We start from the raw sequence: 15,276 nt of genomic DNA, 5'->3' as shown, positions 1-15,276 counted from the left end.
TGTACTTGGGTGCACAGGAGTTAATTTTTTTCACACGACCCTTTCATTTCTAAGTGATCGGCTTGCGCAAGAATGCCTTCGGTTCCACACTAAACTTCCGTTTCTAGCTGCACACAACTTAATTTGGTTCCACGCGAGTCTTTTCTGCACGTGACTGACACTCTCTCTTGCTGTATTATCGCCCTGGTGTTTGCGTCTTCCATTGCGCAAGTTCGATTCATTCTGCTTCCTCTGGCAGGAAGTCAAACACTAAGTTATTTGATCAACAAGCTGTACTTGGCAGCCTCCGCCGCTTATCTTGTCCCTATGTCCTGGTGGACTATTTCTTAATGTCGGCTGGCTGTTTGCCTAAAAATTTTCTACGGTCACAACAAACTGCCGAAGCTTTTGCGTATTCATTAGCACGGTATTGACACCAGCACCAACAGCGGCGGTGTCCCCACTGTTCTACACGCCACACGTCCAGCCTTTGTCTGCTGCGAGTGCTAGCCTTGCCTACTGAGTCAGAGTGAGGCTGAAGCCGCCTCTACAGTGCAGGGCGTCGCGTGCACCGTGTCCCGCGCAGCCCCGCCCCCGGGCTCTCAGCAGCTTCGAGTGCTCTCGCCACTTGCTGCCGCCACTTGACGTCGCCTTGTACTCCTCCCTCTGCTCCCTCCACATTCTCAGCGCCGTTGCAGGGCCCGGGAGGCAGGCTAGAAGGTCGCCCTACCTTCTGCTCGCGTCCTTGACTTGTCTGGCAGCATCACACTGCTCACCTTCACAGGAGGCAAGGCGACGTAGAAAGGCGGAGCGTTTCCAGAATATAGTTTTCGCTATGCGGCAGAGCGTCAGCTGTCTGCAAACTTCCTGGAATACTAGAACTGTGTGCCGGACCGTGACTCGAAACCTGGAACCCGGTATAAATCGTAAACAGTAATAAAATATTATGTTGAAATGAAGTTGGAAATCTGACTGGTATACGCCGATGATAAATGGTTCAAATGGCTCTGAGCACTATGGGACTTAACATCTATGGTCATCAGTCCCCTAGAACTTAGAACTACTTAAACCTAACTAACCTAAGGACATCACACAACACCCAGCCATCACGAGGCAGAGAAAATCCCTGACCCCGCCGGGAATCGAACCCGGGAACCCGGGCGTGGGAAGCGAGAACGCTACCGCACGACCATGAGATGCGCCGATGATAAAGCCATTTCCAGAAGACACAGAGCAGGGTAACACATGAACTTCCTTTTTTTCTTTCAAGTCATCATTCTTCTGAGGGGTTCGATGCGACCCGCCATGAATTCCCCTCCTGCGCCTATCTGTTCATCTCAGAGAATTTTTGCTCCTACGTCCTTAATTATTTGTTGGATGTTGGATGTATTCAGTTGGCGTCTACTCTTAAAGCTCCCTCTAGTGCCATGGAAGTTATTCCCTGATATGTTAACACTTTTCCTTTCATCCAGTCTTTTCTTCTTGTCACAGTCCCGGCCGGGATGGCCGAGTGGTTCTAGGCGCTACAGCCTGAAAACGCGCGACCGCTACGGTCACAGGTTCTAAACCTGCCTCGGGCATGGATGTGTGTGAAGTCCCCAGGTTAGTTAGGTAAAGTTTGGAAGGTAGGAGGCGAGGTACTGGCAGAAGTAAAGCTGTGAGGACGGGGCGTGAGTCGTGCTTGGGTAGCTCAGTTAGCAGAGCACTTGCCCGCGAAAGGCAAAGGTCCCGAGTTCGAGTCTCGGTCCGGCACACAGTTTTAATCTGCCAGGTAGTTTCAGGTTTAAGTAGTTCTAAGTTCTAGGGGACTGATGACCTCAGAAGTTAAGTCCCTTAGTGCTCAGAGCCATTTGAACCATTTTGTCACAGTCTTCCCAGTGTTCATTGTGGCTTGCAATTGTGAAACCGTCATGATCTCCCCATTGTGAAAAAGATTCCGGAGTAGTTCCCCATTCAAATTTCTGGCAAGAGACTGCGAGAAAAGCACTCGGTAACAAACGAAGGGGTCCGCTTCACGAGTCGGAGCGTGGAATGTCAGGTGTCTGAACGTGGTAGGAAAGGTAGGAAATCTGAAAAGGCTCAGTTTAAATATTGCTCAGAAGAATGAAGGGTATTATCGATTGCAGTGGAATGTCAGGTGTCTGAACGTGGTAGGAAAGGTAGGAAATCTGAAAAGGCTCAGTTTAAATATTGCTCAGAAGAATGAAGGGTATTATCGATTGCAGAAGAAAATACTGCGACGGGAGTAGGAATCGTTATGAACTGAAAGGTAGGGTAGACAGTAAACTACAGTGCACAAACCAGTAATAGCATTATTTGCATCAGAATCGACAGTCAGAATCGGCAGCATAAAACGGCTCTAACTAGTAACTTTTTAATACTTCTTATGGATACTACAACTGTGTTGAAAGGGACTAACTAAGACCGTTAGGTAAACGATGGATAGGAATCGTGAGAAAATAGACGTATTTGTATGACACCTCACACCAGTTGTAAGTGGGCTGCTTCTGTGTTGGTAGCGCTGTGTAGTGCTTTGCATTGGACCTCTGACTGCGCTTTCTTTGTAAGAGACTCTGTGGCTGGTTGGACTCGTTGTTGTAAGCTAATCGCCAATACTGTTGGGCAGTTGGAAGTTAGTCGCCAGCAATGATGGAAGTACTGTTGGGCAGTTGGAGGTGAACGGCCAGCAGTGATGGGTGTTAGATGTGAGAAGTTAGCATTGATGGAGGGTAGAGGTTTGAAGTGTTGGCGTCGGCTAACGATCTGTACATGTTCGACTTGGAGATTGAATATTATTCATGATTATATACCTATGTAGTAGATGCCAATTACGATTTATATTCCTGTCTCAACTGGATGTCACGTTATTAAGGTAAAAAATACATTATTTGGATTACAACAAAATCTTTCCTTTGCTAACCACATGCCTATTAGTAGTTAGTGGCTTTAGTAGTTACAATCTTTTATTTAGCTGGCAGTACTGACGCTCGCTGTATTGCTGTATTTTTGTGATGCAAGTGCTTAATGAAATGTATAGGTTATTGCTAGGATTTCTTTTCAGTCAGGGCCATTCTTTTGAATTAATTATCTGAAGTCAGGTTATCTTTTTTGAGCAGTCAGATTGCGTTGCACCAGGATATTGTGGGTCTCCGTCATTCAGCAATTTAAGTACAGTCACACTCATTTAAACAAAGAAGTTTCACAGTTCTACACAAATGTGGTGAAAAAAACAGAAACATGGGCCATGATTGCAGAAGAGCCAAAAGTTACTAGTAAGTACGAAGATGTTTCTATTTCAAAAAATTATTTTATGAAGTGGCTATTATTTATTATTACGTACTCCACACAAATATTGCAATGTCTATTGAAGTTACGTCCGCGGACTTTAACTGCAGCATGGGTTGATATCCGACTGGTAGCGTGTGTTGGCAACAGCTCTTGCATAGGCCGTGTGACTTCTACTTTGATCGTTAACTGAACATTGACTGTCAGTCTTCATTATAATGAAGTTAAGCAAACAGTAAGCTGCTTTAATTATGCAATCTGCGGTTGACTCATCTCTACCTATGGTTCTCTGGAATACACGCCATTTCATAGCCAATATACCGAACGCGCTTTCAACGACACGACGTGCTCGAATAGTTGTGCCTTGAAACATTTTTTCTGGGATCGAAGATCATTCCGGCTTTCGGATGCGGTCTCATTAGGTACATTTGAAGCGCAAAGCCTTCGTCACCAACGATAACGTGAGGAACGGGTATATGTGTACAAGGTAGTGGCTTTCGATGTAAAACGATAAGAGAACGAGTGAAAAATGGCTTTTGTAATAACAGTAGTCAGATCCACTACTCCTGGGACATTTTAATTTGATGTGTTTCCCATACATGCTTCCACCACAGTTCGGAAAACCACATAGTGCTGAAAAGCCTTCCTCAGCTTTTTTCCAAATTTGTGTCGTGGGAGTGGGCAAACAGATTGGCTGTAAAACGTTCCATACTTCTCGCCGAACTTCACTCACTATCCTGGAAACAGTTGAACGCCCCAAGCGGAAAGAAAAAGCGGTAGTCTGAAAACTGTCTCCTGTACCCAAAAACCTGCAAAGATACTAAAATTTACAATCTATTAAGCAAATAAAGGAAAAAGGAAGAAATGCTTGAAAAATGTAGCTACATACGTTGATACATATCATACTCATTATTTCTCACGTCAACATGAAAATACGCTGAAGAGCCAAATAAACCGATACACCTGCCTTATATTGTGTAGGGCACCCGCCAACACGGAGAAGTGGCGCAACACGACGTTGGATGTCTCGATTAATGTCTGAAGTAGTGCTGGAGGGAGCCGACACCATGAATCCTGCAGGGCTGCCCATAAACCCCTAAGAGTACAAGGAGGTGGAGATTTCTGAGCAGAACGTTGCAAGGCATCACAGATTGCTCAATAACGTTCATGTCTGGGGATTTTGGTAGCCAGCGGAAGTGTTTAAACTCAGAATAGTGTTTCTGGAGCCGCTCTGTAGCAATTATGGACGTGTAGGGTGTCGTATTGTCTTGCTGGAATTGCCCGAATCGGTCGGAATGCACAATGGACATGAATGGATGCAGATGATCACAGAGGATGCTTACGTACGCGTCACCTGTCAGAGTCGTATCTAGACGTATCAGGGGTCCCATGTCACTCCAACTGCACACGCTGCACACCGTTACAGAGCCTTCAGCAGCTTGAACAGTTCCCCACTGACAAGCTGTTTCATGAGGATTTCCATTTGCTGATACAATTTAAACGAGTCTCGTCCGACCAGGCAACACGTTTCCAGTCATCAACGGTCCAATGTCCGTGTTGACGGGCCCAGGCGGGTGTGAAGCTTTGTGTAGTATAGTCATCAAGGGTACACGTGTGGGCCTTCGGCTTCGAAAGCCCATATCGATGATGTTTCGTTGAATGCTTCGCACGCTGACTCTTGTTGATGGCCCACCACTGAAATCTGCAGACTGTAACGCCACGTTCAGACTCACTTAAATCTTGACAGCGTGCCATTGTAGCTGCAGTAACCGATCTAACAACTGCGCCAGACCCTTGTTGTACATAGGCATTGCCGTCTGCAGTACCGTATTCTGCCTGTTTACATATCTCTTTATTTGAATACGCATGCCTATGCCAATTTCTTTGTCGCTTCAGTGTTTACGTGATATTAAAACATTTTTAAAGGTAAATATGTGAAAACTGGTTTTTGACTTCTCGGTTACAAATAAAGAAGTATGTGTTAATGGATGAAAGTCTCTATGGAAATATCACCATTTACCTAGCATTGTTGACAAAAACCTCTACAGATAGTAAAATCTGAGTATTAATCTCCATCCATTCGATTTTTTATTTCATTATTATAATTTTTCGTTGTTACTTGTTCCTGAGCCATGCAATGGTTTAATATTAACGATCATGTAACTTTCATTTAGATTTGTTTCAGTTGCTGAAGTCAAATCCGAGTGGAAATTTTACGGTACAGTTATTTGAGACACAAGAAAAGCTTAAAACGTGTAACAGGACACGCCAAAAAATATCACAAGTAGCTGTGGAGTGAACATATGTAATTTTTGATTGGTACGCTTCGATCCCGTTCCACGATCACATTGAAGATCCAGGTCACATGATAACGAAATTCTTGAACCTGAAAGGGAAGGTGAGCCATGTGAAACGCAAACAGCTCCACTCTCTCCGGAAGTGCTCGACTCATAGGGAAAAAAAAGAAAGCTTGATCTATAGCCACCGATGATTCATCCCAAAACTCTGCAGTTGTCAAATTCAACGCTTTTTTGCAAAGCAAGCCTGCTAAACGCGAGTTTGGTGGCATAGATCCCTTGTTTCTCAGTTACTCTGACACGTTCAGAAAATTCTAGTCAACAAGACAAGTAATGCTGAAGGTAGAGCTAGATACACTCTTCGCAAGAATGGAAATGAGAGAGCTTGCTACAGCAGTCAATCACCGGATTTTCCACACTACGCTCTCCATTGCAGTCTGATAATTCTTCCTATTTCTCAACAAATAATAATATGGCATTTGGCTCAGTAGATACGTCTCCAGTTTACCACAGTATGAATTCCATTGGCTTATCAACCAATGATTCGTTTGAAAATGTACGTCACTTCCATGACAATTACGAGTCCCATTCTCATTTGGTAATACTATTTGTAATTAATAACTATTGTTTGTAATGTATATTACTTATTATTATGTTTGCAATGTCTCCTGATATACTGAAATAACGTTGGTGCGAGTATATTTTTGATTAACTTGCGTCAAAGAAACGGCTAATATTTCCCTAGTTTCAAATGGCCATCTCCAGTTCGTGGTGATCTTGTCAATGTCCTGTTGCAGTAGGTCATGTATTTCCCCGAAAATTTGTCTTGAAATACGGAAATATACAACAACAAAAAAATCTGTCTTCATGTGACCGCAGTTCCCTACAGAGACGGTGGTATTCACCAAATTCTCTTTTTTTATTAATTGGGCGCACCCAATAACGTCTTTTCCTTCAAATGCATAGTAGTGCTGAAAGAAGCAACAGTTACTCATCTTCTGCGACTGGCTCGAATCTGAATAGACATCATCTTTCAGATGTAGAAACACGCCTATCAACTTTCTTCATGTTGTAATTTTTTTCCGTCAGGGTGGTACTGGAATATTTAACGGCAATCATACAGAAGATGATTTTCGAAGCCGTGCTTCCTGCCTTCCGAGATAGCAATGCTACTCAGTGCGACAACCACTGTCTGAGTTGCTCTTAGCGCAAAGCCTTTAATGTACACATTTCGTTTGTTGACTTAAGATGTATTTCCATCCCAGTACAGTACTCCCTACGTCTCGATTACAGGTGTTTCATCATTCACCAAAATTATGATCTGCAGTTTATTATATTGCAATAATACAACCGCTCTGAACAGACCTCAATGTAAATGCGTATTTCGTTTTCTTACTTTGTTTTTTTGCACTATGACGACACAGTCCATATGAGGTACAGTAAAATGCATTTGAACTTGATATCGAAACTGTGTGGTATAACAAAACAGAAAGAACTGAACGGCAATGTATTTTGATCAAAACGTGAATAATGAAATTCATAAACCAATAGTTTCATCAGTTATATAAGTTCTTGTACTCAAGCAATCTGTCTCTAGACATCATAGCTACCCCAAAATTAAAAAAAAGCTATTTATTTCTTTACAAAAAACAAATGAAATTGGTTTTCGAAACATAAGTGACGTTGTGTTCTTCTTTCAGTTCGTTGCGTAGAGGAAAAATAATGGATGATAAAAGCTGTTTAATTTAAATGCAAATGGCATGTAGCTCATTACCGTCGCAACTCATTAATGTGCATCGGCAAAATTACCTCTCGTCGGCGCTATGACGCCATCTCTTTCACTGTCTTATTACCGTAGCTGTCAAAGGACAATGGCCATTATTTCCGTATAATTTATCACCGTGTATAGGCGTCTGAATTGACAAGTACTCATACCACAATACAATAAAAATACGAATTCAACGAAGGACGCGCATTGGGGTCTCCGAGTTTTTGTGAGATAATACGATGGTTCTGTTGGCGCAGTGCAGGTGTAGTGGAGCCAAATGCTAATTCTGGTGTGCCAGCTGTTATGGTAAACTTCATAACATATGGCAAATGCTAGAAACGTCTCCTCATAAAAACTTAATGGTCTGTTTTCTCTCGATCTTAAATGAGAATCTTGCCAAGCGATTGCAATATATACACCATTCCAAATTTTAGCACCAAAAAGGCAATGGATTCAAGGAAATTGAAAAACAGAAAAACCGTACAGGTTTGTGCTTTTAAGATTCCACGCACCGTCGCATAGAACATTATCCTTTCGCTGGTTATTCCACCTTTTACTCATTGTCATCTCCACTTTGGTAGTCCCTTCCAGAGATCGAAATGGGATTCTAATGGGGAATCTGTTGTCAATGGATAAAGCAATACGACATTTTTTCAGTTACATGTCATATGTCGTGTGCATATGCATTTTGTGTCTTTCATAAAGTGATTACCACTGCCTTCTGCATCCTCATGCCACGGGTCACTGTAGGATCTTCTGCCATTTAGGGGCAGTTTCTCACCTAAATAACTTGAGTGCCCTGAATCTTTGTCCACCCCTCCGCCCTCTTTGATAGGGCCGTTGGCAGAACGAGTGTGGCTTCCTATGTCGGAAGTCTCTGGTTGGCATTGCCAACAACTGTTGTTCAGAATTTAAGTAGTGGCTGGGTTCGAATCCAGGCCCGGGTCGTTCTGATTATTAATCAGGACACAGGTGATGCATTTCAACACAGCTGCGCTTTAAGAAGCGCGGCTTTGTGTATTTTTTATTACTTGCTTTCCTCCAACCTGAGTACTTGATGAGCTATGTAAGTTGTAAAGAAACTGGTTCTCTAATTCTGAAAAAAGCCCCTTTTAAATAATAAAACATGACCTATACAAGGAATCTGACTACCACTGTCAATCATGGACGAAAAAAAATTGGCATAGTCTTTGTCAGAACGTGCAGAATCTTATGTGGGGCCAATAAGACATCAATTTTAACCTAAATATGGTATGCCAATGTTTACATATTAAAAAAATAAGTTAGGTAATTCAGTACAATTATTATATAGATGCGATAAATCACTTTAACGGGGCCAAATGAACAATTAAAGCCAATATAATTCCACTAAACTTGCAAAAGTAAAAAAAAAAAATATTGTAGGGGCCTACATAGACTTCGCGCATTTGCTAGATGCCCACGAAATACGAAATTTTGTTTTGAAGCTGACAGCCAATGAGAAAATAAGTGCAAAAATACTATTGGTCAGTTTTCAAGCAGTAATGGCGGACAGCATCAGCTGGTAATATACGTAATTTTATGGTAGCAAATTTTACTGCACAAAAAATAATATACACTCCTGGAAATTGAAATAAGAACACCGTGAATTCATTGTCCCAGGAAGGGGAAACTTTATTGACACATTCCTGGGGTCAGATACATCACATGATCACACTGACAGAACCACAGGCACATAGACACAGGCAACAGAGCATGCACAATGTCGGCACTAGTACAGTGTATATCCACCTTTCGCAGCAATGCAGGCTGCTATTCTCCCATGGAGACGATCGTAGAGATGCTGGATGTAGTCCTGTGGAACGGCTTGCCATGCCATTTCCACCTGGCGCCTCAGTTGGACCAGCGTTCGTGCTGGACGTGCAGACCGCGTGAGACGACGCTTCATCCAGTCCCAAACATGCTCAATGGGGGACAGATCCGGAGATCTTGATGGCCAGGGTAGTTGACTTACACCTTCTAGAGCACGTTAGGTGGCACGGGATACATGCGGACGTGCATTGTCCTGTTGGAACAGCAAGTTCCCTTTCCGGTCTAGGAATGGTAGAACGATGGGTTCGATGACGGTTTGGATGTACCGTGCACTATTCAGTGTCCCCTCGACGATCACCAGTGGTGTACGGCCAGTGTAGGAGATCGCTCCCCACACCATGATGCCGGGTGTTGGCCCTGTGTGCCTCGGTCGTATGCAGTCCTGATTGTGGCGCTCACCTGCACGGCGCCAAACACGCATACGACCATCATTGGCACCAAGGCAGAAGCGACTCTCATCGCTGAAGACGACACGTCTCCATTCGTCCCTCCATTCACGCCTGTCGCGACACCACTGGGGGCGGGCTGCACGATGTTGGGGCGTGAGCGGATGACGGCCTAACGGTGTGCGGGACCGTAGCCCAGCTTCATGGAGACGGTTGCGAATGGTCCTCGCCGATACCCCAGGAGCAACAGTGTCCCTAATTTGCTGGGAAGTGGCGGTGCGGTCCCCTACGGCACTGCGTAGGATCCTACGGTCTTGGCGTGCATCCGTGCGTCGCTGCGGTCCGGTCCCAGGTCGACGGGCACGTGCACCTTCCGCCGACCACTGGCGACAACATCGATGTACTGTGGAGACCTCACGCCCCACGTGTTGAGCAATTCGGCGGTACGTCCACCCGGCCTCCCGCATGCCCACTATACGCCCTCGCTCAAAGTCCGTCAACTGCACATACGGTTCACGTCCACGCTGTCGCGGCATGCTACCAGTGTTAAAGACTGCGATGGAGCTCCGTATGCCACGGCAAACTGGCTGACACTGACGGCGGCGGTGCACAAATGCTGCGCAGCTAGCGCCATTCGACGGCCAACACCGCGGTTCCTGGTGTGTCCGCTGTGCCGTGCGTGTGATCATTGCTTGTACAGCCCTCTCGCAGTGTCCGGAGCAAGTATGGTGGGTCTGACACACCGGTGTCAATGTGTTCTTTTTTCCATTTCCAGGAGTGTATGTAGTCCCTCCATAGCAGTTACACACAAACATTAAAATAAAATTATAATGAGCACCAAAATGTCTGAGAAGAATTTTGAAAGAAAATTATTAATTGATCTTTAATTTGGGGTGTTTTCAACACTGTCAACAAGACGAAATAATGGAAAGAATATTTATTGGAACTTAACAAAATTGAACCTTGATATTGTGACAGTATTTTTAAAGTAGATAATTTAACTGCAATTGTCTTTAATTTTGAAATGAGAGAGAGTAATAATTTTCTTTTAATGTCTTAACTGTTTCTGCAGGCAGTGCGATGACGTCAGCGGTGGTCCGCGCAGACGATGTGTGAAGTTAATCCTGGTTCGTGGCGTGAAGATAATGATGGATCCTCCTGTTTCATTAATATTCCAGTTACGGCGGTGGTCCACGTCTCCGTTGTAGTCGAATCAGCTGGCAGCACTGGCGCGATAGTAATAGTTCCAGTGTGTGCGTTGTCGTTACGCGCGCGACGTTTTATTATCAAAAGTTTATTAATCACGCGGTGCGGGTAGGTCGGAATTATGCAATGTCTTTAGTATTTACGATATATAGCCGGTTAATGCCAATACTTCGCACAGTTCTTTAACCGTGCTGCCACAGGAAAACAGTCACATGTGTTTATCACTATAACAGTCAGTTAAAACTTCAGTTCAATTTACGTCGTCGTCTTTGAGACAGTTTGGATGGTATAATACTTGACCAAATCATAGCACTGTTATTTTACTTAACATTTTGGTTTGTTCCACTTTCACGTAATTCTTACAGTTAGTGTCTCCACACGACTATGGTATCTGGTTCACGGCTAATTGTCACAAGTTCTCACAGTATGTAAAATCGTCACCGCAAACACTCGATATAATTGTCAGGTTTTACTGTTCACTTAATAATGCACGATCTATTAACACAGCGGACGCACTGTAGTTAATTGTTCCTCCGCGTATCACCGTCTTTCACGCCGAACTTTGCAACGTTTCTCCGCCCGCGAACCGGCCACGATACGACACCAACTCGCACCTCTCTATCGATAGTCGTTCGCTCTCTCTCTGACACCGTACTTCTCCTAGCCTAAGCAAAGATTTAAAAGCATATATAACCAGAACATTCATATTCGTACAATATGAAATATAAAACAGTAGCAAAATGAATGAAGAAACAATGTGACGTATTAACAAATAAAGAATGGTTGAAATAAATGATACATACGTACGACAAGGTAATGCACGAAAGAAAAAAAAAATTATCAACTTTCGGGGAAAGCAATGTCTTTACAAAGTGTATGTTAAGAAGTTACAAGCGGAGGCAATCTTTTGCATTTTATTTTGTTAATTTCTCCTGTCTATCGTACTCAATGAAAGACTTTTAATTTCATACAAACGGGGGGTAGTGAATGTTGGGTAGGTAAAACAGCAGCGGGAATAACTGGGTTGCAGTACTGTTCAGGGTGCGGTGCCGGCACTACGATTCAGGACACGCACCTGGCTGCATGCAACATTCCGGGCAATTATTTATTTAGGCTGCTGTAGCTACCTGAGCCGAAAGGAAAGAAAGGTTACCCATGCCACAAATAACAGGTGGACATGCCATAAGGATATGCAGTGTGAGGAAGTTTCGAGAGTATTCCGCATTGTCCTGGAGCATCGACAGATAGCAGCGAATCCCATGTTGCATTTGGCGCCAAGATGAATAATTTGTAATATTAATAATCAGCGTTTAAATTGCCCGAAGAGCAAGCCTCCTCCACTAACAATTTGCATGCTTTCTCCAGGTTAATTTTGTAACAATTAACATCCAGCCACTCACACAGTTCCTGGCAACTCTCAGTGTTCCACAACAGTCCGCAATCAACGTCCGTTAATAATGTCCAGTGTCTAAAATTAACTTTGACACACGTCATACATAGGAACATTCAGTGTTACTGTTCATAAGAATATAACCCTCAATAACAGTTCAGAATCAAAATTTCCTAGTGATGGTCAATGTTCAACATAGTAAACTTTGCCCCGAATAACATTAATTATTCAAAGCAGCTACTACCATTCAGCAATGAGAATTTACAAAGTTCATACCTAAATCATATTCATTGTTCAGAATATTTCGTACAAATCACTCACTGTTTACTGGATATCTTCAAAGTAAGTTCATACACAATATTCGTTGTTCAATATATATTGACACACCAATTACACACTGTTTAATGGCTGATTCCCAAATTCACACGTATAATTCGCTGTTGACAATGTTTACTGCTACACCAATTCAGTTTATTAACAATATGAAAATTTCATATGTTACGTTCACTGCTTAACATATTTCCTCCCACACAAATCATTCAGTATATTGGTTGTTTTCCCTAGAAAGCCATGCCAAATGTAATAGTTATCACCCCTGCTTAACTACACTGGGCCCGCATCTCGTGGTCGTGCGGTAGCGTTCTTGCTTCCCACGCCCGGGTTCCCGGGTTCGATTCCCGGCGGGGTCAGGGATTTTCTCTGCCTCGTGATGGCTGGGTGTTGTGTGCCGTCCTTAGGTTAGTTAGGTTAAAGTAGTTCTAAGTTCCAGGGGACTGATGACCATAGATGTTAAGTCCCATAGTGCTCAGAGCCATTTGAACCATTTTTTAACTACACTGGTGTCCTAAATTAAAACTGTCCGTCTTATGTCTAATTCACGGTATAATCATCCAAAGTTTCAACAGTGTGAGTTGTTCTGCACGGAAGGTGGCATTCCGGTCAATGGACAACCACGCTAACGATGACGTCAAGGCACCTATCAACGGGGTAATGTGTACCGTGTAGTCTCATATCCACAATCGCTGAGTATACAGTCACAGACGGGGCGGTATGGCACAAAGAAGACCCCTACCAGACTCTCCGCGATGGAGGGCCATAAGAAGAATGGGAGCAGGACAGTCGCAAACCAATGTGGCCCGATGGCTTAATGTGAATCGGTCTATTGTTTCTCGGATGTGGTGATAATTTACAGACACCGGAACAATATCCCGAAGACCAGGGCAGGGCCGACCATATCTGATATCACAAAGAGAGGACTGTTATTTGGTTGTAAGAGGAAGACGGTACCGCAGTACTACTGCACGGCAACTAGCATCTGACTTCGCAACATTCACTGGACGTGTTGTATCGAGGCAAACGACGTACAGAAGTCTTTGGCAGGATGGCCTTTATTGTCAGAGACCTGCTGAGTGTGTAACTCTGATGCGTCTTCACAGAAGGCAACGTCTAGAGTGGAGTCGTCAACATACCACCTGGACGGTCGAACCGTGGGCCAAAGTTCCCACAGACGAGTCTAGATTTGGTCTGGAGAGTGATTCTCGAAGATTTTGCATCTGGAGGGAACGTGGAACACGATTTCGGGATCCAAGCATTGTGGAAAGAGACCGATATCGAGGAGGATTTCTAATGTTGTGGACAGAAATTACATGGAAACACTTCTCCATGAAATTATACGGGTGAATTATCAAGGTTTAATTGCTGTGAGGTATCGTGATGAGATCTTGGGAGCTCACGTCCGGTTGTTGCGAGGTGGTGTGAACCCACACTTCGTACTGATGGACGATAGAGCCAGCACCCCCTGTAAAAGGAAGCCTGTCTACGTAGTGCGTGACGTCACAAGATGGCTACACACGTAGTCCCTTCTTCAACAGTTTCACGGAACAGTGCTTGTGAACAGTCGTTCGGCGAGTTTCGCGTCAGTTTACTATTATAGTGAATGGTGTTCCTGCGTTAGTGTACGTGATTTGGTTGTTTAGTTTCTGTGCACTAAACTGGTGATCTTTTTTTCTTGCCTGTGAAAATTTCGTTGCCTGCAAAATGCCGTATCGTTGTTGTGTGCCGAATTGTAGAGGAAATTACGACGGTGGACCAAAAGTAACCGTGTTTAAATTTCCGGAGGATGAAGCAACGAGGAAGAAATGGTTGTCAAGTATTCGCGGAGATAACTTCACTCCTTCTTCAAGTTCAAGAGTGAGTATTTGTTTTGTTTATTTCTTAAAAGAGGTTAAGTGTGCTAACAAAGAATAGGCACTTACGCAGTAAGTAAGGTCAGTGACATTTTGACTAATATATCAGATCTTAACTGCATAAGTGCCGAAGAAAATAGTGTTTCGTTTTCTTGCCCTGGCAATTCTACAGTTTAGCTGGTTTAGGTTATATGAATTCTGTATTCTCCAAGTTCAACCAGTATAGCACAGTCATACTTAAGTAGTTAAATATCTCAGTATATCTTTATACTTACTGTTTATGCTGCCTTTTGTTAGGAATAAAACTCGATTTATAATTAAGTACATGCACTTAAGATACAGACAACTTTCGTTGTATTCTGGTTCTAGTATTTAGTTCTGTTTCTTTTTGCTGTAAAAGTCTTTAGCAAGTTGACTGTTCAAAAACAAGGAATGTGGTGTACCCAGAAATTGAAAATGAAATAAAAACAGTGTCTCAGTCGCTTGTTTTTAACAAATTATTGGTGGGAATTTGAAGTCAATGCAAGGAATGTTACTATTAGGGAATATAGTAGGCTTTAGACTTTACAGTGAACCATAGACAGGAAAAATGAATGAGTACATGAATGGATTAACAGGACATCACAAAATGCAAAGGGAGAATCTGTGAAAACATGTAAAAAATAAAAAAATACTTGTGGATTTTACAAATTCTTACTTTCTGGGTCTGGAATTTCAGATACATGCCAGTGGCCTACACAGCTGTCTTATAGATACACAGCTAAAGTACTTGAAAGCAATTGTGTGCTCATGTTTAGCCTAATAGGTAGCACATAAGTGGCAATGTATTAGTTCATCATATTGTCAGTTTTTATGTAAGTTATGAACTGAAATAGCAGCTGAAATACAAAAGCAAAACAGTGTCTATCTGATAAAAAACACTACCTTT

General features: G+C 43.2%; 1 pseudogene; it reads left to right on the top strand.

Annotated features, from left to right (window-relative positions):
• The first annotated feature begins 1,183 nt into the window (after positions 1-1,183).
• LOC126260698 (uncharacterized) lies at positions 1,184-6,002 on the top strand (annotated as a pseudogene).
• The last annotated feature ends 9,274 nt before the right edge of the window (positions 6,003-15,276 follow it).

The sequence above is a fragment of the Schistocerca nitens genome, chromosome 5 (assembly GCF_023898315.1).
Source record: "Schistocerca nitens isolate TAMUIC-IGC-003100 chromosome 5, iqSchNite1.1, whole genome shotgun sequence".
In the NCBI taxonomy this organism is placed as follows: Eukaryota; Metazoa; Arthropoda; class Insecta; order Orthoptera; family Acrididae; genus Schistocerca; species Schistocerca nitens.
Note: the sequence above shows the minus strand (reverse complement) of the source record. Positions and strands in the feature narration are given on the sequence as shown.